Source organism: Lissotriton helveticus, chromosome 7 (genome assembly GCF_964261635.1).
Source record: "Lissotriton helveticus chromosome 7, aLisHel1.1, whole genome shotgun sequence".
NCBI lineage: Eukaryota > Metazoa > Chordata > Amphibia > Caudata > Salamandridae > Lissotriton > Lissotriton helveticus.
In genome coordinates, this window is record NC_136068.1 from 1,172,970,622 (window position 1) to 1,172,998,530 (window position 27,909).

The window sequence follows — 27,909 nt, forward strand, 5'->3', positions numbered from 1 at the left end:
AGCATCTAATTGCACAGGTGTTTTGCTTTATTCGATATAAAGTTCATTTGTTTGGGTTAACATGTGAGTTTTTCAAGTGTGAGATTGTATGTGGCCTTGGGTGCATTCTTGTAGGAAGGGCTAGGAAACCATCCTCTGAGTGTTATGTCTTTTCCATTGTGGGTGGCTGTAGCAGCCATCCTCCATTTAATTCCCATCCCTTCTCTATTTTAGGGTCTCAGGAACAGGGCTGCTTACATGGTTAAGAAGATATTAAGTACATCTACTAGGCAACTTTCAAATGTTTCGTTCATATGGAACTTTCAGATTCATTTAAACTTTTGAAATATTGTCGTTTTGTTGCAAGTGCATTATAAGTACAGGCCACACATATGTTTTAATAATCTTATGATTTCACCTTTAGTTGTCTAAAAATTCTTAGGTGGTCATTCTTCAAAAGACATTGTTACTATGGTGTGTAGCCTTCAGGATAACAAGCATGGATTACAGGTTTACTGCTACAAATGCAGATTAATATGTTAGAAAAAAAACCTCTAATGGAGTTTTTAAGATGGCTAAAAAAAAAAAAGTATTTTATAAAAACACACCAAAATCGGTATTGGGGTTGGAGTACCTCAATACCGATTTTGGTGTGTTTAAAAATTTTTTTTTAATTCTTTTTATATTACATATTTCTCTTGCAATTCTCCTGCAGCCGTGGGAACAGGGAATTTATACATCCCTTTCTTGGGCAAATCTATGTGTTCAATTTATGACTTTTATAAGTGTAGTGTTTTCCCGAGCGGTGCATGTGTGGCCACAAAGGCCTTCATTCTGTGAGTCACAGAATTGCAATGATGTAATTCCGAACCGAAATGACAACATGAAAATCTGTAATTCCGGGTTGTAAAATGACTGTCGTACTAGAATTTGTCCGCTGTGGAATGAGGATTTACAGAGGAAATTGGTCTCACTGCACTAATGTCTACCAGTACTTCCAAAACACATCCTGCTTTTTGGGGACGATTTCCACCAGGTTTTTACCTGGCAGAGTGTGTCCTCTGAAAGTGGCACGCAGCAATAGCACAAGCCGCGTTACTGCATGTCTGATAATATCAATAGGGATGTAAATCCCGGTCTCCACCCAAATCATTATTACTGCTAAACCTAAAATGAAGGCCAAACTGTCTTAACTATTGTAACTTTACTTGTTGCATGTACTGTGCATGTCTTGAGGTTGTTTGAGGCGCAGTCGTGCTCGGTATGAGTTTATCATCTGTGTAGGTGTGGCAAGCAAACAAGAATTGTCCTTCCTGCTTTTTAAATTAGTTCCATGCAGCGTGTGAACGAGAAGCCCTCCTTATTGCCAGGGCTCGAGTCGGGGTACCACGCGGGTGGACGGCGTCCCCCTACTTATTTTACCGAGAGCTCGAAAGCTGGAGCAAATGGAGCCACACATTCACTCTTTGGCCTCTCTGGGGCGAGATCGGAGCTCATTCAGAACGCTGCTCACGCGCTGGCTTCTCTGATGCAATCGCATCTAAGGGGTGAGCGAGGGGAGGCAATGAGTCTGATGGTGCAAGCCACCTTTCGTGGCGTCACTTCCTGTTGTGACGTCGGCGTCCCCCCACTTCTTTTTTTAGGACTTGTGCCCTGCTTATTGCTGATACTAAGTATTTCATTAGCACCTTTGACCCAAGAAATGGAGAAACAAAGAAGCCTACAAAAATATTGGGATTATGTGCAAGTTTTACTGTCAAAAGATTGCAATAGAGCAAGGTATGTAATTGATGTTCTATGCTGTAAAAAATACAGGCAAGCTATTTAATAACATTTTGTATTTAAGGTCATTAGCAGATTTTAAGGTGTAACAGTAACATACAGAGATTTAGGGCCAGATGTACGACCATTGGATTTAGCGCCTCGCAAATTGCGAGTCGCATAATGTGAGGCAATGTACAACAGTGTCAGAGACACTGTTAGCGATTCCCAATGGGGTCGCAAAATGCGAGGCTCATCAATATTCATGAGCTACTCACAATTTGCGACCCCATTGGGAATGGCCAGCATCACAGGGATGGTGGCCTGCTGGGGTCAGCAGACCACCATGTCTGTGACTGCTTTTCAATAAAGCTGTTTTTTTTTATTGCAGCCCGTTTTCCTTAAAGGAAAACAGGATGCATTTAAAAAAGAAAAAATTAAACGTTTTGGTTTCATTTTGTAAGGGCCGGTAGTGGTCCCTGAGACCACTGCCTGCCCTCAAAAAATATTTTCCCCTGCATTCACAAAGGGTAAAGGGTCCCCTGGGGACCCGTTCCCGTTTATGAGTGCTTTACTGCCCTTCTGAGAAGGGTGGTAAACTGCAAATGTTTTGCGACCGCAATTGCAGTCTCAAAAGAGTCATACATACCTGGAAGACTCGCTATTAGGAAGGGATGCCCTTGGAACGACCGTTCCTAATAGCGACTCGCTACTCTTATTTTGCGAGTCACAAAATAGGAATAATACATGGCCAACTCGTTTTTTTGCGGTCGCAAAAGGGTCTGAAACCCCTCTGTGACCGCAAAGAAACAGTTGTACATTTGGCCCCTAATTCCTGATTGGGTTTGCTTCAAAGTGTGCGTCTTCGATAGAGTACCTATGTTTATGCAGGCATCGAAGAGATAATATTCCGTTCACTGTGGTAAACCCAGAACACCAAGTTTTATGTTCTATTTTATTATAAGTTTATGGCAGTATGGACCTTGCTTATTTAGTGGTGAAGACCTTTTGTGTAGTTCTCAAAACATGTGACAAGAACACATCAAACTTGGCTTTAATTTGAGCACAGTTGGACCCGTTCACTGACAAAGTTGAACATTTGCGCTTGTAGGGTTACCTTTATGTTTGGAGTATTTTTTAACTTTCTAGGAATTTGCAAAGAATATCAGGAGTATTGCTGGGGCACTGTGACTGTCACGTGTTCCTAGGAATGCATGCTTTTTAACATTTAGGCATCTCAAAATGTAATGTGTACATTTGTTAACAGAAGATGTAATCCGTACGTTTCTGTGCAGTTGCCAACATTTTTGTAAATTGTGAAAATGTTCTATCCTGCTGTTGAGTCCAAATTCATTGTTAAAGGCTCTTTACTCACTGAGGGTAGAATGTTCTAAATTAAAGTTGAAGAAACAAGCATTGTCGCAATCGCAGTGTTTTTCTATACCAGCCAATATCCACTTTCTGCCAGTTTATGTTCTTCAGTGAAATTATAAGCATTTCAAAGTTCAAATTATATTTGCATAAAGGTATGGCATTTTACAAAGGTAGTACAGTCAACCACTTCTCTAAAGTGATGTGAGTCTAGGCTCTTCAAAAGTAGTGTAACAGGTCATTGGTAGGGGTAATCTGCTTGCCATGCAAGTCACATGGAATTCCTAGTTGCTTAACCCGCACAACCAACTCCAAAAACTTATACAAATGGATTCCTTAAAAGTTATTGTCCAAGCACTGCCTCTGCTGAGACCATTCTAGCATAGGATGTTTAATAAAAGAATAATTGGCTATTAAAATTGGGTCTGCAAAAGCATATTTGAATTTCAAGGAATACCTCAGAGCGCATCCAGTCATTCTTTTTTTAATTAGCAGTGATCTATTCAGTGCTAGAACCATGAAGTTCTCTAGACAAATGTTTCTAAATAGTCTCCCAAGAATCTTCTTTTTCACAATTATTGTGTATTTGCCAATGCCACTCATTGAACTCTACCAAAAGCTAACACAAATGATGCATAAATTCATCTCAGATTGGGGAAAAGACAAGGTAAGAATTTTTCTGGATATTGGTGCGTTTGCTTTGCTTCACTCACTCTAACGGAGAGATCCTAATAGTCTATTCATGTCTAATCAATGATGAAATAAACTAACCTCCAAATATACATGCTTTTTATATCCCTCTTACAAATGATCCAATGGAATGAGTTCAATGTCTTCCTTCTTATTACTAAGCTAGACTGCTGCAATGTGATGCAAAATTGTTAAAGCTAATTGACATACTGCAACAATGCCAAATTAGGTATGAAGAGTAGTTTGCAATCTGTGGAAAAATGACCACATATGCCAACTCTAAAGAGCACTCAATTGACATCGCTGGATCTAATTCGAAGACATTTTCCCCACAGTAAATTGCTTTGGAACACCTACAGAGATTAGGAGGTCTCCACTGTACAATCCAGTAGGACCCTTCTTTCTAGCAGTTCAGTGGCAGACCTACAACAGATGATCATTAGAAAAGACTTGCATGCAGGTTCCTAGCTGAAGAGTGTGCCAAGCTTTGCAATTCACTCTTGAAACAACAGCCAAAATATCGTCTTTTTGCAAAACCAAACATTTTATATTCCAAGAGCTGCTATGTAGTTTATAAGGGATGACTGTTTTGCCAGATACTGGGTGTGTGTTACTCTCAGGTTATTGTTAGCAACCTCTGACCCTTAAACAACTAATCACCTCTCACAAACACCACTAATGATTTTAATCACTAGCAAATTTGGCAATGATGACTCTTAAGCTTTACTAGCAATCTACTGGTCTCGCGCTACCTCATCTAGATGTAGCACCTAACAGTGTGCTCCTGGTTATGCACATGTGTTTATAAATAACATTGACTTATACATAAAAAATAAAACCGCAACATAGAAGAAGATTGCTTGGAGATCATGGTCCCAGGCTGTGTGATATATTGTGCCCATGTCTAAGAATACGGTTACTTACTTATTTCATTAAAAGGCCTAGAAATTGATCTTTCTTTTAAACCGCCTTTAAACGAACTTCTCCCTAATTCGGAGTAGTGATTAAATAGTATCAGAATTGTACACTCTCCTCTTACATTGAGACTCTAACTTTGCCTTCACAATTTCCAGACTCCCAGTAGCTTTCTGAAATATCCATAAGTCAAGTTGCATTGTTCTAAACTCCAAAATAAATGAATAAGCACTTTTATTTGCAGGAATCCCTCCCCGGTCCTTTCTCCTATCCCGTCTTCTAATCCATGTCATTCTTTCACTGCTGGAAGTACATAAAGTTTTATTTTCAATGGAATGCTTCAGGTACAATCACTTACTTGCATGAAATCAATTTTCGGCATATTTCAAGACCGACTGGTTCATTATCCAAGTAAGACTGGCCAAGAAGTTTTAGAAAACAGTTAAACTGTGATTCTCACTTGCAATCATTCTTTCAGAGAAGTCTACCTGAAAGAGGGCTTCAGTGGGCTTTTAAAACTCATCCTGTTAATTTTCCTGAACCTCATTGGTTTCGATTTAACAACGTCCCTTGCTTGAGCGAACACGTTTTTACCATCCCTCTGGGATGGAGGACACTAGCATATATAAACCTCTAAGTGGCGTCCATGTTGAGCACCCAACCATCATTCCCTGGATCGCATCTCAAAAAAGGAAGCCACTTGTTTGCAGAAAGTGATATTGATTGTTTCCATTCCCATATAGGCTAATTATCCTACCTTGCTGGAACTTCGAGAGCCTATCAGATTCTTACTTTCCACAAATACAGTATTTCCTAATACATAATTTCCTATTAAGTTTCTAAGCAGTTCCTGGAAATCAGATTTTATCATTTCTATATAATTAATACCCGTTAACTATCTTGGTATTTATGGCCAAGTTTTTCTTACACCCTTTCTTGCTGTCCACCATGTATGCCCTTTGTCATGGATGGGAATCAAAAATTACCAATCTCCGTCATCTGCTTTTGTTTGGGTAGGCCTTTCACAAGTATTGGGTATTTGTCGTTGTAAAAAAATGTACTAAACCTTTAAAAAGGCCAACAAAAACAATCCATACTCACTATCTGTGCTTGGCAAATGGGATCTTCGTGCATTATGCTGCTGGTGAATTGAGAGTTTTGTGCACTGTGCAATTGGTAGAATTACAGCAGACACACTCTGTACATGGTAAACGAGTGCAGACTCTGCCTTAGGTGAATAGAAGGAATATGTGACGTTTTTCCGCATAAAAATACCCCGCATACCATCACTCCGCAAAAATTATTCCGCAAATTCTATCACTCCGCAAAATAACCCAACGCAAACTTTTACAACGAATATACATTTACCATGCATGCCTTTACAACGTAAAGGCATACATGTTAAAGGTATACTCATTGTAAAAGTTTTAAAGGTAAGTGAGAGTACACTACCCTACCCCCTAATGTAGTACCCCTGCACCACCCACCCTCGACACAGTCCTTTTCCTACATTTACACTACACAACACGACCCCCCCACCTACCATAAAGCACTTTTCTTCCCTACACAAACACTACAACACTACCATAATACACTAATACACTACCCCCAGCATGACCCTACACTACACAAACACTACAACACTACCCTAAACCCTAATACACTACTCCCAGCATGACCCTACACTACAACACTACCCTAAACCCTAAAACAGTACCCCCAGCATGACCCTAAACTACACAAACACTACCCTAAACCCTAAAACACTACCCCCAGCATGACCCTGCACTACACAAACACTACAACACTACCCTAAACCCTAAAACAGTACCCCCAGCATGACCCTAAACTACACAAACACTACAACACTACCCTAAACCCTAAAACACTACCCCCAGCATGACCCTACACTACACAAACACTACAACACAACCCTAAAACACTGCCCACAGAATAACCCTACACTACACTACCCTAAAACACTACCCCAGCATGACCCTACACAAACACTACAACACTACCCTAAACTCTACCTCCAGCATGACCCTACACTACAAAAACACTACAACACTACCCCCAAACCCTAAAACACTACCCCCAGCATGACCCTACACTATACAAACAGTACAACACTACCCTAAACCCTAATACACTACCCCCAGCATGACCCTACACTACACAAACACTACCCTAAACCCTAATACACTACCCCCAGCATGACCCTACACTACACAAACACTACAACACTACCCTAAACCCTAATACACTTCCTCCAGCATGACCCTACACTACACACTACCCTAAACCCTAAAACACTACCCACAGCATGACCCTACACTACACAAACACTACAACACTACCCTAAACCATAAAACACTACCCACAGCATGACCCTACACTACACAAACACTACAACACTACCCTAACCCCTATAACACTACCCCCAGCATGACCCTACACTACACAAACAGTACAACACTACCCTAAACCCTAATACACTACCCCCAGCATGACCCTACACTACACAAACTCTACAAGACTACCCTAAACCCTAATACACTACCCCCAGCATGACCCTACACTACACAAACACTACCCTAAACCCTAATACACTACCCCCAGCATGACCCTACACTACACAAACACTACAACACTACCCTAAACCCTAATACACTTCCCCCAGCATGACCCTACCCACTACCCTAAACCCTAAAACACTACCCACAGCATGACCCTACACTACACAAACACTACAACACTACCCTAAACCCTATAACACTACCCCCAGCATGACCCTACACTACACAACCACCACAACACTACACTACACTTCACAATCACTACCCCAGCACCACCCTCCCACCCCCCAAAAACAAAAAAAACCCTTACCTCTCTCTCGTCGTGGTTCCACTCTCCTCCTGGTTCCATCCATTTTTTTTCACAACGCAAGTGCATTTACCATACATGCCTTTACAAAGAAAATCGTTGTAAAGGCATGCGTGGTAAATGCACACGCGCTGTGAAAAAATGCAGAGTGATGGTATGTGAGGTCAAAGACCTCGCGGAGTAAAAGAATCTGAGTAAACGTTAATTACCGAATAGAAGTGCACATCAGCCACTGGTGATGGAATACTTTTAGACAACTTTTTGGATGTTTGTAAGACTAGTATAAATGTGCAGTTAGTAAGTGAAAGTCTTCTGAAGTTTGCAGAGTAGTTGGAATGTCCTCTTTAGCTGTAGAGCCTCAAGGACATTAAATTGTGTAGTGGCCTTTAGTTTCTCTTGAACATTCTCTCTTATATGAGATGTAAGTGTTCTTTCCATATTGTATACTAGAGTGTGTTGTTGCCGCTGAAGAGCTGGTACATCATGAGACCATATGCTGTGTTTGTGGAGGTAGACGCAAGTTATGTTTCCGTACAAAACTCTACTTGCCGCATTTATTAGGCTGTTGCCAAACTTTGTAAAACAAGGCCTTATGCCAGGCACCTCTGTTCGCTGTGAACGTTTTGTGCTGCGGAAGTCAAATGTTTCAAAAATGGTAATTATTGAAGTATTCAAATTAAAAACACCTAGGATTACTGCCAAATGTTCTGGCATTGAATGCTATGAGTTGCTCACCCATATTGTATTGTCAAGCTGGGTGTGCTCACCTTCTTTCCCACATTCGCACATTGGCACGAGTGAGCCCATTTGCACTGTGGTCGCTGCGCAATGGCACAGTTTATCATCTGTTTCTGAAAACAAAAATGTACACACTCTTCCTCTAAATAAGAGAGACTCACCCCTGTTCTGCAGAGGATACGTTCTGGGTCTCTGTATCTGCCCCAAAAAGTGGAAGAGAAAGTGAAACAAAGAGGAGGCAAATATGATGGTAGCATATATACTTGGTAACGATGGGAGTGGCACAGATTTGCGATAACCAAGTGAACTTGCTAAGCAGGTTTTTGTTGGACAAAACGATTCCCCTAAAATTCATGTTCAACTTTCATAGTAATAGTGACGTCCAAACATGAGCTTGAAAGATTAGCTCGCTGCTCTATAGAAATTGTTGGCAAGATTGCGATGTTGGTGACGTGAGAATGCATTTGAGAAGAGCATGTTCCATTACTTCACTCTATTTCTACTGTGGCTCTCTCGGCGTCCTTACTCCCTCAGGGCCAGCTTTTTCTCATCAGGCGTTCTGCACTACTGTAGAAAACAGCTGCCAAGACTAGAAACTGGAGAACCGCTGGGAATCCCTTTCCTGCTTCCAGAGTCCAATGCATTGCTCATGACACATAGTATGTCTTGGTTCCCACATTAGCTACAGCTCGTCAGTGGAAAACTCTTGTCACGGGGCTGCTAAGGCGGCAGCCTTCACTCATGTCTTAGTGAGAGTGCTTGGAATGCTAGTGGTATGTCACGTCACCTAACCTGTAGAACCTGACTTTTAGCTGTAATTCATACCATAGTAAAGTGAGTAGTAAAATAGCAATTTTAATAGAAAGCTGTAAAACACTCACCACTTAAATCTGTTTTGGAAATTATTTTGACTTGTACCGTTATTGGAAAGAATCCTGTGTTGCGTTGTTTTTCAATACCTCTCCCATATCTTAAACTTATTGCTTTGCAGCCAGCAAAAGTTCTACTGCTAGATGTAACTGGACCTTTGCAAGTCCGGCAAGTGTAACTAACAAGTTCATATTTTTTCACTGTTCACAAGACTATTGGTCATCACATTGATAGACAAATATTTAGGACCAAAGGCTAGCTCTAATTTGACAGTCCCAATTCTCAACCCAGTCTTCAGCCCCTTTATTTCACCTTTCTCTGTCTAGCTCTTAAGCATTCCTAACCCCGATTCTCCCTCCTTCAGACCGGCACAAATTACTTCTCAACCAGGTGTTGTTTACACTTTTTAAGTGTGTTCGATGACGCAGGCTATGGATGAATGGTTGCGAACATTGGAGTGTTTTAGGTAAACCCACTATCAATGGATGACTGTTGCTTAACTGGAGACACTATTTGTCTTTCTTTAGAACTTGGTCTTTTCTTAAGAAATACCTACTGTGGAGCCAGCCCGCAAAGCTTGGTGCCTAGACCTGCTCACTCCTCGCCGTGTGCTGTTTATTTGCTTTTCTTATGTTCTTTTTCTGATATTTCCTCATGTTTCTTTGCCAGTACTTCCAAGTGGATTCAGGTGAGAGCAGAGGGAAATACAATACTCCTGTGTACTCATTAACTCGAACTCTGCACATGACATTGCCATGTTTTATGCATGTGTATCGTCTGCATGCTATGGACTGGACTGGTTGTTAGTGCCAGCTCATCAACACCTATCTGGCAATGCTTTTGAAGTTGCCCCCTCAAGCACACACGGAAGGTTGATGGATAATTCCCATTCCGTACTTAACTAGGAAGCCTCCTTTCAAAATTGGGAAAGGGAAGCACTCTGCTCCTCCCCCATAGCTGGAACCTTTTTACCCCATGTTCCTGAGTTCCCCTTTAGTTATCTTATAATTATAGTAGAAGTTTGTGATGCACTTCTCCAGCTTGAAGCTCGCCTTGGGTGTCTTCAGGCACTTCATACGACCCCCTTGCATTGATGGCAGTCCCCTCCTCTCATGGAATGTTGTGGAAGCAAGTGTCATGCATCACACGGTAAGAAGCTGATCATAGGATCTACAACAGTGCTTACTTTGTGCTGGGGTTGCAAGTGATAAATGCAAAAACAACAATTGATGGACAGAATGCAGAACAATGTCATACATTCACCCCAGTACAGAGATCTGGGTCTAAATCCATCGTTTTTATGCTCACCATGCCATTGCAAGTGATGGCCACCAGCACTCATTTTTGGGGGGTTGAATTATGTCTCATGATCTGCTTTTGAGTAAGAGGAAAGCAGAAAAGGGAGAAAGATGGGAGAACAGTGACAACGGGTGAAAACAGGGGTTTTGGGGCAGCGGGGTACGCCAAAGAGACATAAGGAAGAGTTTAGACTACACAGCCTTGGCATTTGGCAAACATGCAATTCAGCACTACTGCCATGTATGATGGTCACGGACCCCTTAGAACACTGTGTACACCTGCAGTTTCTTTTAATTAATCTTTTTTTATTTTGTGTTTAAAATTAGGCACTGCATGAAAGTGAGTTGTAATTGTTTTTTTTGCTGTTCCCCACCAGTGTTTAAATAAACCCTCTCTACCTGAAGTATGAAAAGGGCCATGGGGTTATGTGTTGAGGGATTTGTATTTTATAGATAGGTTTTTCCTTTCAACCCTTGAGCTCTCATATGAGACTGTTGATATGAATATGCTAATGATGTGGAACATTTTGGTATTTTCTTTGTGGGATGGGCATCTGCTTATCACAAAAGGATCTATGGTCCTGGTAAACCCCTCCACCAAGAAATGGTATGTAATGTACTGCTCAGTTGTGAAAGCATGACTAAGGACCTGGGTTTGTCTTTGGTCAGTGACGTAGACGCGTAAGGTTTACTTCCACTGTGCCAAACATAATGAAGCATCAGTCATGCTTTTGCAGTGGTCGCCGCGTCACTATGTATGCAGATTTAAAAAGAACAACATATCATGACTGCTTTAAGGAGTTTTACTCCGCAGCTTCCAGTTATCCTGCGATCCCATCTGCCCTGTGCTTGTGAAATGTGTACTATGTCTGGGGTATGGAATGTGTTTTTTGAACGTGTGTTTCATGTACATCCATATCTCTTAATTTCTCCATGATTTCCGGGGTTTCTTGGCATGCTTTGCAAACGTGAGTCACGAATAATGACACCAGCTCAGACTAAATTTAATTCGGTTATTTTTAACAGGTGGTTGGCTTCATTTCAAGACAACAGCTCGTCTCCCTTTGTGGTTTGCTTTCATTTTTTTGCTTGACTCATGTCCCTACAGTAGGTTGCCGTTCTTCTAATCACCGCAGTTTAAGTAGTGAATGTGCCCGGGCCTAGTTTTGATTCTGAGCTCTTTACACTTGAGCTGGTTGTGTAGGAGTTGATGCTTTGAGAATGACAGCTCAGCTCGTTTTGGTGCCAGGGGGCACACTGTGTCAGAATCTTCTTTTTCCGTATTGTGCATGATTGCATCTTAAAATATATCATAGTACCTGCTGGTGCCGAGCCAGGTCTATGCTAATTTCATGCAAATGTAAAATAGCTTTTTAGTAGAGTAATTACTATGCGTCAATGGGCAGAGTGTATCTATCCGAGCCCTTCACTGCAGCATTGGTTGATTAAAAACAAATTGGACTGAGCTATTTTAGCCTAGAATTGGAAGCAAGGGATGCATTGTTGCAGTATGTTAATTGAAGAGGGCATCTCTTTGATCACTCGTTTTAGGTAAGGGAAATTTTATGATTCAGTCCTTTCCAGTATGACTGTCAAAAAGCTGCTCCTATCGAAAATGGTTTTAGTGGCATAATATTGGAGTAAATTATCTCTAACTGGAAAGTGGATGGCACCATTTCGCTTTTTCCACAGTACACCCCCACGTACACCACTAGACAAAACAATCAAGGTTTGACTAGCTCAGTGTTGGTGAGATTTAAGTGTGGGTTTTTTGAATGGTAGCACAGATAAAGCTCAGCGCTGTTGAGTGGCATTATGCCATTGCAGTTGCTGACTATTAAGGAAGTAACCACCTAAAGATGGCAACGGTTAAAAGATGGAATTCAACAGAAAGAGATACTTTTGAAAACACGCAAAGGCGAAGGAATACTCGCAAGCTTTCCTGTTCTCCCCCCCCCCCCCCACCCTTGCTGGTTTCTTTAAAACATGAGTTTTGTTTTTATGAATTCCATAAAATATGTAGGTAAAATTCATTTTGACCTCTCTAATCTATCATGTACTTTGATTGCTTTTCACATGCCAGAAAGTTGCAATGGGCTTGTAAGCAAATTGCTCCCAGTAGCTCTAGGATGCCTGGATTATACCTGTGGCCATTCCACTGGGCCTTTTTGGGTCCCATTCTCTGCAAACAAGCTGCTGCTAATAAATTGGAGTTATCCTCAGTATCAATTATTTGCTACTAGAAGCTGGCTATGCACATTCACATAACATTGAGTAATGCGGGTGTTTATTTTGGTCCTTCTGGTTCAAAGGTTGGTCTTGATTTTTATGTATTTAATGGAAGACCTGTAGTGTTAATTCATTTTCGAGGAGCAGCAGGCCACATGTCCCTTGTTGTGCAATTACATCTCTCACAGGAACTCTGAGGGAAGTGCCAAGGCGTTGAATAGGCGTACGTTTTAAGTTCCAGACACCAGTGATCCAACATCCAGTAATCTAATTATAGACTTTACATATTTTTGTCGAACCGTCAAGTCACTTCATGCCATTTCATTGGTACGGAATAGGACATTGATATCAAGATGGGCGGTGGAGACTGGTTGAGGTAATTTGACTAAAGTGAGTGAACAAGCGGGATACTTGGGATCGAGCACATACTAGCAGATTAACAAAATGACAGTCATGTGATTCTATTCCAGACCTCTACCCTCTTTAGGATGACCTCTCTAATGCTCACACAGAAAAGGGTGAACATTGTCTTGTTGATTTTCAGTAATACAGCAAAACTGTGGCATTAAGGTAATTGTCACCTGCAATAGGGTGCTGTCAATCGAACACAAGCTCTTGTAAAAAATAGGTGGTGCATCACTGAACCTGTTGAAATTCGTGTTCGTGCTTATACTGTAAATCCTGCTATAATGTCTCTTGTATATCGTAGTGCTATTTGTGCATGGTAACATTACCCTTAGGATTTAACACACAACGGTTAGAAGTGCAATAGTCTTTACAGCTGGCGCAACATGTAAAGAGTTAATGTCAAAATATCCCAGAAAGATTGTAGAGTACAAAACTGTTGTGGAGGACTGACTGTGCCCATAAAAAATAGTTCTTATAAAAGATAATAATGGTTACGAAAATATCTGCAGTGTGACTTACACTAAGAACTGTCTGCTCCCAGCAACAGTTAATGCAAGTACTTTGAATAAACAGTTTCTCTACTGAGTAAACCTGTGAGCTAATGTTATCCTTCTATCACTCAAGTTAAGAATTAACACTGTAGTGTTACACTTAATAACTTTAATTTTTAAATCTCTATATAAGCTTCACTCTCTCTTACTGATGTTTCACCTTTGCATGCACAATATGCCATAGATACAAATAGTTTTTCAGGAGGCGGGGACCTCGAATGTGGGTTTTAACTTTCCATATGAATTGGCCATAGTGTTGAAAGCACAGAATGCTTCTTCTTTTAGTTTCCAGAAAGATACTGTATTGTAAATCGGAGGCACACTTAATTGAGTTGTGTGATAGAACATTGTGATAATTAACAGTAGGCATTGCATTGGGACTTTAGTTGAACTTTCTCTGTGATCACCTCTCACTTCCCGTATGGTTATTTTCCAACTTCGAAAACCTTAGGCTAAGCCTTAGAGAAATGCACCACAATCAAATAAAGTGCTGGTTGTACAGAATGCAATTGTTTTGAAGGTCAGAGCACCTATTTTTGAAGTGGGTACAGGTTAATATCTACATGTACTATAATAGTTGGCGATGAACTGGTCTAATTTCTCCGCACGTTTATCATTTCAAAGCAATTTATGTTTTTGTCATTGTTAACACCTTTATACGGTACATGCCTGGACTGCCTTGTCCTTAGAGTAGAGGATTTATGGGACTATGATGTTCTCGTAAAAAGAAATACATCGCAAACATAACATCTCTGCCAGTAGTTTAAATTATGATTCCCTTCTCCTGGGCTTTGAATTTTCTTTTGCATAGGAGAAATCAGACTTTCTAATGCTGCTGAGCGCGCTTGCATGGAAATTCGTGCTGAAGCCCATAAAAAGTATTGTAGCCATTTGGGCCATTAAATCGTGAATGTTCCTTGAGCACCCAGACAAGATTTGCTGTCATTGCCCTCTACGATCAAGATCTTGTTTAGAGTCCAACTTCAAGGGGAGCATGATGGCGATGAAGTTTATGAGTGGAGTATTATCTTGCCCCTGCCCTCCTAGTGGTCATGTCTGCATCTAGTTCTATTTGACGTGGCATTGAACCCAGGATATGTAGTTCAGCCTTTGTTCTAGTTGACGTGGCATTGAACCCAGGATATGTAGTTCAGCCTTTGTTAACATTAGTATCAGAGCTGTTTTTAAGGCAGCTCTCTAAACATCAATTGCACTAACCTGAGGTATCCTGATCCAGCAGGAGCGATATTTGTGCGTGTCATACCATGCCCCTAACTGCACTGCGGACCGCATCTCTGCCGGCCAGTGTCACAATGAAGGGAATGGGACAAAATAATAAAGAAACGAGTTCTGGTCCGTTGGCTCACTGGACACGCTAGTTTGTCGTTGCCTTCTGGTTACTTCACCCTGCATATGACTCTGGCAAGTATCCCAACCCACACATCCCACACACACACACTCCACACACCCCCCACACACCCCCACCCCCCCCCCACACACACCCCACCCCCACCCCCACCCCACCCCCACACACACCCCACCCCCACACACACCCCACCCCCACACATACCCCCCCACACATACCCCCCCACACATACCCCCCACACACACCCCACACATCACACACACACCCCACACACACACACTGGTTTATGCAAAGCACCTCCTCCAAGAATGGACCACGCGTGTCTAGGAGTGCACATCATGCACAGCGTCGTATGTGCTGGTGTATGTGCCCATGACACTAAACTAGAACAGTATCTCTTAGGCCCTCAATATCAGTAGCCCAGAATTCTCGAACATGCCATAACCAGAGTAACCATCCAGATTTGGAGTAGCATGTGATCGTAGCCACTGGTATTATGGTCAAGGGTGGACCGACCAAATTATGCTGCAAGTAAGTGCACTAGAAAACTATTTTTGTAATATAATCTACAAATTATGCTGCAGATGAAGGATTTTGTGAAAAATACAGCAGATCTAGAAGTATGCAGAAGACACTGCCGCTGCAGGATTGCATAATTTCAGCGTCCCTGCATATAATGCAGTATTACCGCACCTTGCATTCCCAGATGCATTAAAACTCCATTAATTTTTTTCAGCAAGGACAAGTCGGCCAGGTCATACCTGGAGGAATTTGTTCTGAGTAAAAGGACTGGAGAGATTTGCATTCTGGAATCAGTGAGGGAACACCAATTCCCAGATGTTTTTCCTCATTATATACGAGGCCATAGGAGATCAACTTTTGTTCCCACAGTAATACTGAGACATCATGTTACCAGTACCGCAAGTATCAGTAACACCCAATGTGGTATTACCTTCCCATAACACAGAGCCACTCATAATAGGAGCCTTAGTCATGTTCACACTTGTATCGCTTTTCCATAGCTCAACAGTGGTTTCCTTCATATTCTTTTTTTACTTTATGTTCGTTCTCCAATTTCTGAGGTGTAGATACGTTCCATCTTGATTAATCGTAAGCACTCCAACAATAGTGTACATCTTCTAACTCGGTCATCGATCAATTATTTTTCTTTATCTCTCTACTTTCCTGAATCCTGTATACGTTGTGGGTTATATTTCATTGTTTCTGATCTCTCTTTAGTCCTGACAGTTAACATCTTTTTCAATGACCATCCAAAATTCCTAGCGCCCTCATTTGCACTCATCGCACCACCATGATGTCTCCTTCTTAACTCTGACACATAATGCTATAAAGCTCTTTTTTTAGATACAGTCCTCAAACATGTGGCTTTTATGTTTTCATCTATTTGTACGTTCAGTCATACAGGTCTCAACATCCTATCTGCATACTGCTTATTATAGCCTCCTATTCTTATCCATCCCTTTCTTTGGTCTGCGCACTCTTTTATCCCAGAGTCCCATTAACACTTTGTATCCATGATGGGGCGATAACTTCCCTTTATCTCTTCTGCTTCTCTGGTCTTTGCCTGAGATGGACTAATTTATTATTTTGTTCTCCTTCACCTACCTCAATGGCTTACAGTGAGAACACAGAGTTTGAATATTTTTGCTTTTTCACCAAAATATTCCTGTTCGTGTAATGGCCATGTTTGTAGCAAGTAGCTTAGCTGTGTATCCATCTCGAGGATTGCAAACTTGTGTAGAGGCAAATGGGCTTCCAGCTGGATAAGGGGCCCAAGTTTTTAAAGCAACTCTTAGTGAGATTGGCCGTCCTTACACGCAACATGACCAGAACCGCGAGCCTCACCTTTGTGAGATTTTCTTACTATCCCTCAAGACCACATAAAGACGTCATAAAAAGACACAAGATGCTGAGAACACTGGAATTCAAAGAAAGACTTCTTCAACCATGCACCCAGCCACACTCCATAGCTAACATCAGACACTGGTTACACAGTGTAAATTACCAGTTACCGTAAAGAAGGTCCAGTCTGAATGGGACCGCTGACGTGTCAGCTGTACTGGATGTGGGATGGACTGTACTGAATGTAAAATGCAAGAGATTTAAAAGAACCTTGCAGGAGGCTGATTTTCTAGCATTACGATTACATAGATGTACTAGTAGATAGTACTGTATACATTTGTAGGTGTAATCTGACTAGAATAAGATGGTTCCATAGTGTCTGTGGTTTTCTCTCATCATCATCTTGTCATTACTGCCTGCAAGAATTTGCAGTTAATGCATCTTTGCATCTGCCCACGGAGTCTTTTGCCACCTGTATATTTTTCACTATCTGCTCGGTGTCTTTTTCCACTTGCATAGCTTTCATCTGCTCACTGTGCCTCTCTCTACTTGCAAACCTTTCCCTGTCGCTCGCAACGACTTCCACTACTTGCAAACCTCTTGCCATCTGCTTACAAAGCCTGTTTGAATTTCATATTAAATGTATATATCCTTACAGGGCCTTTTGTACCTGCATGAGCTCTGACTTTAGCAGCGTGGCTCATGGGATCTTCTCTACCACAGGGCACTTCCCTCCATCTGCTGGCAGGGCTTTACTCTTCCTCCCTGGTTCTCTCCATCACAGGAAAGTCTTCTCCACATGTTTTCAGGGGCTTTCCCTACATGCAAGGCTCGCCTCAGCATCTCGCACTGCCTTTCTGTACGTGAATCGCTGGAGTGGTCCCATCTGCCTACCGCACTTTTTTTCTGCCTGTCCAGCTCCATTGTATCCCCGTGCAATCCTCTAGCTGGCTTTTGTGCTCAGGCAGTGAAGGCCAGCCTTCTCACTCCTGAGCAGACGCCTATACAACTCTTTCTGCCATACCCCTTGCATGTCATCCAGCAGATGCTCCTAAAAAGATGCACGCAGACAATATATAGCGCGATAATGATCAGTTTGAGAGAATGCACAGTGATAGACAGATTTGTGCTCCTTTTTGGTTAATTGTTGATTCATGCTTGACAGCTCAGCAGTGTGTGCAAATTTTGACCTTTTCAACATTTTTTCCATTGCCATTTATATTTAGCCTGACTTTGAAGGCGCGTCATGTGATTTTGCCCAACATACGCCCATGCAAACTATTGCTAAAAGTATTATTGAGTAGAGCCTCGAGACGTATAGGGGTAGTCCTTTTTATTTACACTTGGGTGTGATATACGACTTGCCGAAAGTCTGGCATTCGGTCATTGTCATCCCGCCTTCTTAAGTTTAAGCAAATGCTACTCTTGTATCGATTTCCCGCTCCATCTCCTCCTCTGCTTTACGTATTAAATCATATGTAGAATATGAAGGCCCTCTGGAGCCACCCACAGTCCAGGACCTTAGTTTCCATCATGAATTACATGCAGTGCGCCTCATCCTCATCCCTTCCCTCTTGGATAGGTCCCTGTTTATGAACTTGGTCTCAGTATTCTAGTCTGTGCCACACTTTTAGAGATGCGAGTAGGGACCTCTGGCTACATAGACAGTAAGCCCATTTCCATGGCTGCTGCAGCAGCAGCGCAACACCAACATTTTTGGGGCTCAATTTGCAGACTTTTTAAGCATCTAAACTCCAATACAGCTGTGTCATCAGTCCAGTTTGAGTTTGCAAATAGAAGTTCCATATTAATAAACTCTAGATCTGCAGATATTTATGCTTGAAGTTGGGGAAATTTTAATGTATGGTGGATTTTCTCAAGTAATAAATGGATGGTTAACTGTCGGAACATGGGAATTCCCAGGGAAAAGGCAAGTGGGTGTCCTTCGGGAAGATGTTAACCCCCCTCAAAAGGGAAATTTTGTGGATGTTCACATACCATCACAATGTATTTATCCTCTCATCCAATTGGAAAATCCACATTCACTCACAAAAAAAGTTAGCATACATGTTCAAAAAGGTGGGGGCAAAGGTGGATGCATACCCTAATCTGTCACAGTGGTGTAGGATAATATCTTCATGATGGGGAATAACTCAGTCGTGGCTGGCATGACTCGTGGGTAGGGACTGGGCGGTCGTGCAGGGTGTGCAGGGGGCGTGCGGGGTGTGCAGGGGTGGTTAATTTAATAATATATTTGTTTTAACTTACCTTGCCTCCAGCCGTGTCTTGCGCTGTCTCTGCTCCTCTCCTGGAACAGGAAGCAGGCAGCCAGGCTCCCACCCCTAAGCCAATCACAACTCCGTATGCAGCGTTGTGATTGGTTGGGGTTGCCGCCCAGCCAGGTGCTAATGACCCAGCCATGTTCTCCATGTAGGCTGCATTGCAGCCTGTATGGAGAAGGTCAGAGTGCATATGACTGGTTTGGTCTGCCCCAGAGGGCCGACCAAACCAGTCATGTGCACTCTGGAGTGGGCACACCACTCCTCTCTTGCCGAGCCCTTTTCGCAGAGCAGCCCCAGCCACCCGCCCGCCCGCAAACAAACCCTTCTGCTTTCTCGCAGTGCGAGAAGCCGACACACAACACACAAAATGGTAGTTATTACCATTTTACGTTTCTGCTTCTCGCACTGCGAGAATACAGTGGGGTGATGCTCCTCGGCCCTAGTGGAGGAACCGCCCCTGTAAAAACTAGGTAAAAAAGTAACGTGCTGATGGTCATTTCTGGTACTCTCATTCCGATGGATTGTCTTCCTCCGAGATTATCTGCAGGAGTGAGCATTGAGGCAAAAGTGTACTGTCTCTGAGAGTGCCCCACTTCAGGAGTCCACTGCTTCTCTGTTTTTAGTTTATATATGTATTCAACCAAATTTCTGACCTTATGTAACTCGTGTCAATATAAAGAAAACGTTATTTATATATGGTATTTGCCTACCCGGGCTCCAGAGTATCCCAAAGTAGCCTAGATGTCCTTTCTCAATGAGCTCACATTGTCCTCATTTTGCCTTTCACTAGCACAGTAATGCCCCGATTTTCCTTTCCATTTTTTAACTAAATGAACATTGGTGTCACTCTGCTCAAATCTTTCAGTGCCTTGTCCTTCCAAGTGGCTTTATAACCAACTTTTGGTCCACCCTTCTCCTTTCACATCTCAACAAATGGAAACCACAGTGAGGGATTCCTACTAGACCATAGGTCCATATATTCATACTATGACTCTGTGCATAGTTAGACACGCATTGCCTAAATACACAAATGTGCCAGGCATTTAGTAAGCTGCCAGATGAAATGGAAACGTACAGGCTTTGCACTTCTGCTTTTCCCTGACAATCTCTGCAATGCACGTGGACTCTTCTTGAAACCACAGTTCTTTCCGAGAGTATTGTGTTCTATCCTTTTTTTAAGTTGCCCTGTGCATCTGTACACATCATTATATTTGAGCTCACCTGCAATATAGTATAGGTTTCAGGGCAAAGTGGTGAGAACAGCTTATTTTGCGTATTCATTAAACTAATAATGTTTTACTTGCTCAACACTCTCATTCTACCCTTGTATTTTCATAAATATGCAGGCAGAAAAGCATATATAGTTTGGCCTAATTTGTTGAGGTTGTACCCTCCCCATAACCAAATTATTACAGCACTTGGAATAATAGGCTTTATCTGTCCACAATGTTAAAGAATTTTGAATATTTATTATGTCTTGGGTTTGAGCAAAGTATTCGCTATTTGTATTGCCATTAATTGCACATTAGGTAACTGTGCTAAACTGAGTTTGATATTATTCACTCGTAATTGGTAAGATAAAAAAAGGCCCCATTTTTCTGAAACAAATTTTCGCTCCTTAGCTGTTTCACCCTAATATATTTAATTTATTTAGCAGCTTTCAATAGCACATCTGCACCAGTGCCATTGATTCGATAGACAAGATGCAATATTTAACACATTGAACCAACTTGAACAAGAAAGTATGAGAAATAGAGAAATTGTCAACATTTTAAACAGAATTTAGCTCTGTTCAAAACGGATGAAAGAGGTGAGCCATGAGTAGCTTTTTGATGGAGAGAAGGTAGATTTTAGTTATTTTGTGGATTTAACGAGATTTCCATAGATCAGTTGCAGCCTTTGTGAAAGCCTGACTTAATGCTTGAGAGATTTTGAATTGAGAGAATTCTTACTCCTGAAAAACATAGATCAAACGACGTACATGTCCATCCTACCTAACTCTATTACAAAATATAATTCACTGTTTGTTTAATAACCTCCAAATGCAGTGGGTTATTTTAGTTTACTCCAGAGTTGACTGCGTTTTAGAAGCTTAAAACAAAGGGAGATGCAATACCCCCACTCTTGTTACAGTCAGTGGATGAGACTCAGTAGTGAAAATGACATTTATGATTATTTATTGGCTTTTCGACAGTTTTTAATCTATATCTAACAACAACCGTTTTGTATACAGTTCTTTGTTACTTTTTGCCCCGTTGTCCCTTATGTTACTTTTCTTTTAGCTACTGCAATATATAGGCTATTCTCTGCATCTCAGTTTGACATTAGGATCTCTCTGGAAGCCTCAGAGATCTCTTGGTGCCACCTTTTATACAGATCAATTCTTCGGATCCAGAAAATTAGCACCATTATTTCTTGTCAGGATCTTTTACAAGCATCCATTTGCTGTCCATATGACCAAAATCTACATACAAATCATTGTAGCAATTGGAAGACTTAGCTCGTGCACATAGGGGAATGACTAATCCTATTAAAAATCCATAACCAACCTCTGAGTCAACCAAGACATGGGTATAATTTAAAAGAAATCTGTTCGTAATCGGTCGGAAGGGTCTGAATTTCACATACATTGTGGTCTTCGCTGCTGGACATCATTCAAGTTGGCATTTCAGGCATTCTGATTGGTTTTGTCAGTTACTCTAAGATTTCTTAATGATTTTCTATTTCCATAAAATCATATGATCTCAATTCTTATATGAACATCAATAATCCTTATGTGTTCAGAGTTGACCTGGCTTCCTCATGCCATACATTATCTATTGTAAAGATACCTATGACTGTCTAACATTTCCAAGAAAGTCTCTGCGTCCTATATAGAGATGGATGGTAATGTCAATTCTGCCACTGTCTGCTGGGCTTATTAAGTCTGCCATTATTGGAGTGACTGCAGGTGAATTGCTGCTGACCTGTCACAGATGAACTGCGGTAGTTCTGCTGACAATAATCCATGTGGAGCAGCACGTTTTGCATTACTCTCAATAAGACCCTTGGTCTTTCACAGAATCCAGGAAGTTTCTCTGAATGCAGAACTAAACATGAACTCTTTGTTTACGCCCTCTGTGTCACATGGTCAGTGATTGGCTGCCGCCCCCTCCCTATGACCACACCAACCCACGGACACATGAACATGAAACATGGTTATCTTTGGAAGGCGGGGGGGTCGCAAGACCCCCCGGCCGTATTTATTAAGATATAAAACAATACATTTTTAATTGTACGATAATCAGTTTATACAAAAAATCAGCAGGACATTAGATACATGATTGTCAACAGGTGTGAGAGACTATCCTTAACAAAACTCTAATACAGATTGTTTCCTAACCGAATCTAACATCCTCATCTGAATTTTTGTATACTAACATTTCTGGCCATATGGCAAGGTCGCTAACCGGTGTCAGGTCCTACTAGCTGCGCCTCACCACAAGATGTGCGCATGCGCAGCCGGGCCCGGTAATTACCCGGTCCACGCCGTGAACTCCATTTACCCACTAAAGGAGGGCCCTTACTCTGCATCATCTGTCGACGTCCTAAGTATGCGCGCGCAGGGTGGCTACCAGCCTAAGGAAAGCGTGACTCCTCCAACCCGCGCCCCTTTGAAGCACCAGTTACCTTGCCCCTGAAGTTCTAGGAGGGGCCAATGGCCCCTCCCCCTGGGCGGGAACCTCCATAGGATGATGCCCGCCCCCTCAGACCTTAAAATAGCTGCTCACCGGTCATGACCTTACCGCATGCCCCATACCTAATAAACACGACGACCTAAGGGAAAAAATTCTAAAGGACAACTACACTGACTAATTAAACCATCACGCATAACACCGTAAAGCTACAAAAAAGGGAAAAAGGCCTAAATACCATTGCAACCCAATAACATATTACAATACCGTTAACTAAACGGGGAAAAGGGCCTAAAAGAAAGCATTACAAGCAAAATACACAAACCAAAACAGTTTTCTATGCATGGAAAAAATTGCCTAACAAACATCACAGCAAATTACAGACTGAATCAGACTAATAATGCATACAACACCGCATTGTTCCAGGGATGGTGGGTGGGAAAACAAGAAGCCCCGAGCGCGGGGCACCACCGGTGTGGGGGAGCGTCCATGCAACAAGGAGTCCCCTGGGCGCTCCCCGCTTCTTTATCCTCGAGGGGCCCGGGGGGGGGCAGCACGCCCCCCCCCTCCCAGCCCCTCCTGCAGCCCGCCCCCCTGACCCGGATGTCGCTTAATGCCATCTGGGTCAGGGAGGGCGCCAACCAATCGGTGGTAGGGCGCGCCCCAGAGGACACGCCCCACCACCGAGAGGTATCGAAGGAGGGGAGCGGTCGCCGCACCGCCATGCGGGCGGGGGGGCCTAGAGCCCCCCCTTTTCAGTCTTTTTCCATGTTGATGAGAGACTTACAGAATCTTTGTCTTGACTTTTCTATTCCATTTCGTATTCATGTTCCATAAATCAAGCTTACAGTTTCGAACATAGCATGATGTAAGTGATAATTACGTTTCTAGATTTCCAACCATTTAACATGAGAAGAAACGCGTGGTAGCCTGCTGCATGGTCAAAATGCTTTGGCTGAGTCTGAAGGGACCGATGTGTTTGTCTTACCTTAGGAAATATAAGAATGGTGAGACAAGAATCCTTTTATGGTTTTATGTTGAATTTTACTGCAAGAGTCAAAACACGTAGCGCTAAGAGTGGAAAGGTTATTTTTAAATTTTTGATGGATAGGTTATAAAGTTAGCCTTTGCTTGTTTCTTTGTAATTTTACACTGTTGAACTTTTGGCAGCTACAGTCCTATTAAGTTATGAAGCAATGCCTTCTCCGCATGCTGTAAAAATGTGTCCAGAAGTTGATAAAATATAGATCTAGTTGCATGCTTACATTATCACTGACTTGAACTTCTCATAATCCTCACGCACCATGAGCATTTGAATCACTTGAAAACAAACAGAATATTTCATTTATTTCAGCTCCTTGAGTACCATGGCAATGATAGAAACTCTCGTACCTCCAGGCCACCGTATTTCAATGAGTTGCTGCTAAAGAGTTATTGGTGCTGTTCAGTCACAATTGACACCACATATCTTCTTTCACTCCCGTCCTTTTCGCCCTCTCACTTGTCAGCGCAGATGGCAGGAGGGATTCTAAGAAAGTCTTTTAGTTGTTTGTGATCCCAAAGAAAAACTTACTACTAATAGCTGCAGGTCATGGGACATCTGAGCCCAGAGCTAAGTAAAGGCATTTTATGTTACATTTGAACATTCAGAACTGCAGTGCATCAGTTGGAGCTTCCAGCGGTCTTGGCTTGCATGGCAATCTACAGTGCGATGCTTGCTAGACATGTCAGCATAACTTTTCTATTTGCCTGCCCTACAACTCAGACTGATTTCGGAATACCCACTAGCTTGCATTGCTTCACACAGACCAAAGCGTCGTTTTCCGATTTGACTATTTGTAATTTTGCTTCTTTTTCGTACTGATTTTGAATTTTGGAAACCTAAATAGTTGCACCATATACAACCCCCTAACTGCACGTTGCAGACCCCCTTCATTAGAAGCTCATTTCTACTTTGTTCCGCGCTGCACTTGACTTTGACAAGGACTTTGTGCCAGGGCCGGCTTTTGGCATGGGCGAGCTGGGCCTAGGCACAGGGCGCCAGTCTTGAAAGAGACCCTACAGACATCAGTGGCCCTCTTACTTGACTCAAATAATTAAGACTAATCTTCTTTTAAGCATTTTTACTTGGCACAGGTGCCGTTTTACACCGGATTATGCCCCTTCCTTCACCCCATCTCATTTTCACACACACACACCCTTCCGCCGATACACATGAGAAACCGCCATTCACACCACCAACTTGGTTTTTGACACTAATGTGACAGAGCTACGCTGTGAGTGAATCGGAATGTTTGAGGAGGTGCCAAGAAATATTTTACCATCTACCTGTGTCACTGTCAGCCTGCAGTCTAGGGCAAGAGTCGTACATCACCGATGCCACAACTGGGTATTTCCCCTCTGCTCTTGTCAATCAAAGCAAGAAGTCTCTATGCTGCAGGAGCGAGTGTTTCCATAAAATACCGGGTTCCATGTTTACTTAGACTGAAGAGTCATAGTTGTTCAGCTGTACGCCCTCTGACGTGAAATGTCTTGACATTAGAGCAGAGAGCTGTGGGAATTCGGTCTCTAAGAGGAATATTTTAAAACCCTTCTCTTCATGACCTTTTCTTTCTGTATCGTTTCTTGGCTGAACTCCTCTGTTTCTTGGAAATTCCCGAAGGCAAGTCATGTGCCTTTAGAGGGAAGTCGTTTTATTTTTTATTTTTTTAAAGGCTACATATAAAAAGAAAGCTTACATTCTTAAGGTCTTTTTTTAAAACCTACCAAATTTCTAGGAAAGATAGTTCCCCGACTTCCCTAAATCTGATTAAAAAAATGTTTAAGTACACAGGACTGCTTGTCGTTATGTTCGGCTGCAAGTTACAAAAATACTTTATTTTTTTAATAATATATCCAAGGGACATGGCTATCACTAATTGAAAAGCCTCTATACTACGCCCAGTTTTAAGACCTCGACCTATTTCATTAAACATTAAGTGGTAAGCATTCTAAGGGAAGCTGTTTTTCATCACACAGTGCTCATTGCCCCATTAAAGCTCCCTCTGTATGGTTTGTCACCCATTGTATGACTCCGGTCAACAATAAAAGAAAAAAATAGCCTCCAATGGAAATCTGACTAAAGTCATCTGTGGGAGTGCCCCGTAAAGTGTTGGATGCTTCCTTCCTATTCTTTTGTTAGTTGTAATCTCTTACTGATGCTTTTAATTCTGCCAACTCTCTGTCAATAACTTTTTGAACTTCCTCTGAAACCCTCCTCTCCCGTGCATCCATATAGATAGATGGTACCCTAAGCTCCATCAAGGCCGACCTTTATGATCTCCATGTACATACGTTTGTGTTAAGTTCCAAAGATTCTAAGCTACAGAGCTGTCAGTAAGTTGTACTTCTGCATCCAAATCCATAACAGGATCTTGGCATCCACTGACCATAAACAAATCTAGTCTAACCTCGCCTAGCCACGATCCAGTCGGATTCATATCTAAATATGAAACCTGGCCAAATACAAGTCCGATTCCTTTGTTTCTACCAGCAAAGACCCCTAAACTATAAAGTATAACCAATTTTAAAAAACACTACAGGACCATACAGATGGCAGTAAAATACTATGCAAACATGTTACGTAACATTTACGAAGTGTTTTGTGACACACTCACAGGTTGTTTTATAGATCGCAAGATGACTGTTAACTGAAAGTTAAAGGGATTTATACATATATAGCTAGTTATAGGTGGGACCCATTTTCCATATGAAAAACGTTTTTTGATTTGCCAATATCTTTGGCGGCGTTTGACGAATGCTTGCGAATTTTTCAAAACGAATGGGGAGCTCAGGTCAGCTCCTGTCTTGAAAGTTTGGGGGCGATTCGTCAAGCGGGGGTCGAGAAAAAAGGGGCTCCCAAAACACGTTTTCTCCATGTTGATTTCCATAGGAATTTTGAAACAGGCTACAGCTCGAACTGCTGAACGGAACTACACCAAATTTAGCAAAATGGTAGGTCTTGGTCTAGAAAGTGTTTTTTTTTTTTAAATGGTGTAAATCCGTTCCGTAGTTACTGAGAAATTAAAAAATAAAAATGTATATATCTGAGCACTGAGGAGTCGCCGCGACTCCTCCCGAGCAGGAACTTCATTCTAATTGGCCGTCAACACTCCAACCAGGAAGTGTTGGCAGCCATCTTGAGACTCAATAACTGAGTCACAAGAAAAAGGTTTAAAAAAATGGTAAAAAACAAGAAAAAGGGGCAGGGTAGAAACACACCGACCCCCTAGGCCTGCTTAGGGGGTCCCACAAGAACTCCCAGGCTGAAAAAAAACATTTTTTTTAAAATACCTAGTGTTTGTCCTTGCTAAGAGGAATATAGCTCAGGGGTGGGGAATCGGAGATTTACCCAAGTTTTCAAAATAGGCTAGTGACATAGATAATAATATGAATGCAGAAAAAGATGTATTTAAGCATAGAGGTTGTCTAGCGAAATGGGACCACAAATGGGCGAAATGGAATACATCACGGGGTGAACTATGTAGATCACACTCAGTTAAACTGTGGAACCATGATTTGGACATTGATCTTCTTACTGTCTAATGTTGTACTGAGAAAAGATTGAATATGGAAGCATGCTTATGAGCCTTTGTCATTGTACAATATTACTGTGTGGCTTTGTGGCTCGCCACTACCATTACTATTGTTTAATAAAAGGAAAGTTAAAAAAACTAAACAAAAAAAACACAATCATTTTGGCCGAATTCGCGCTGGGTGCGCAAATCTGGCAGAAATTATTTTAAAAAAGCAAAGCCTGGGCTCACGCGCTTAGGTTGTTAAAAAGTCCCCGGTTGAGCCAGGTCCCGGGGGCAAATCTAAATTATGGTGTAGGGGCTCATGGGACCCCCACAGCCCCAGGGACCGCAACTTCCCCTTGGCTTTATAATTTATGCACGTGGGCACGTGGCCCCCCTGCATCCACTGCCACATTCCCTTCAAACGAAAAGAACTGAGCCCACGCTGGTACCAGGATCAATTTGCTTTTAT

At 42.0% G+C, this 27,909-nt stretch overlaps 1 protein-coding gene and 1 long non-coding RNA gene across 3 annotated transcripts in view; both read left to right on the forward strand.

Moving 5' to 3' along the window:
- The window catches only part of PRKCA (protein kinase C alpha), a 1,411,833-nt gene that overhangs the window by 64,745 nt on the left and 1,319,179 nt on the right, over nt 1-27,909 (forward strand). The gene's annotated exons all lie outside the window — the stretch shown is intronic.
- Nucleotides 20,459-26,957, forward strand: LOC144767286 (uncharacterized). Its single transcript, XR_013598133.1, has 2 exons — nt 20,459-22,336; nt 23,641-26,957. It is a non-coding gene; the product is annotated as an uncharacterized LOC144767286 (long non-coding RNA).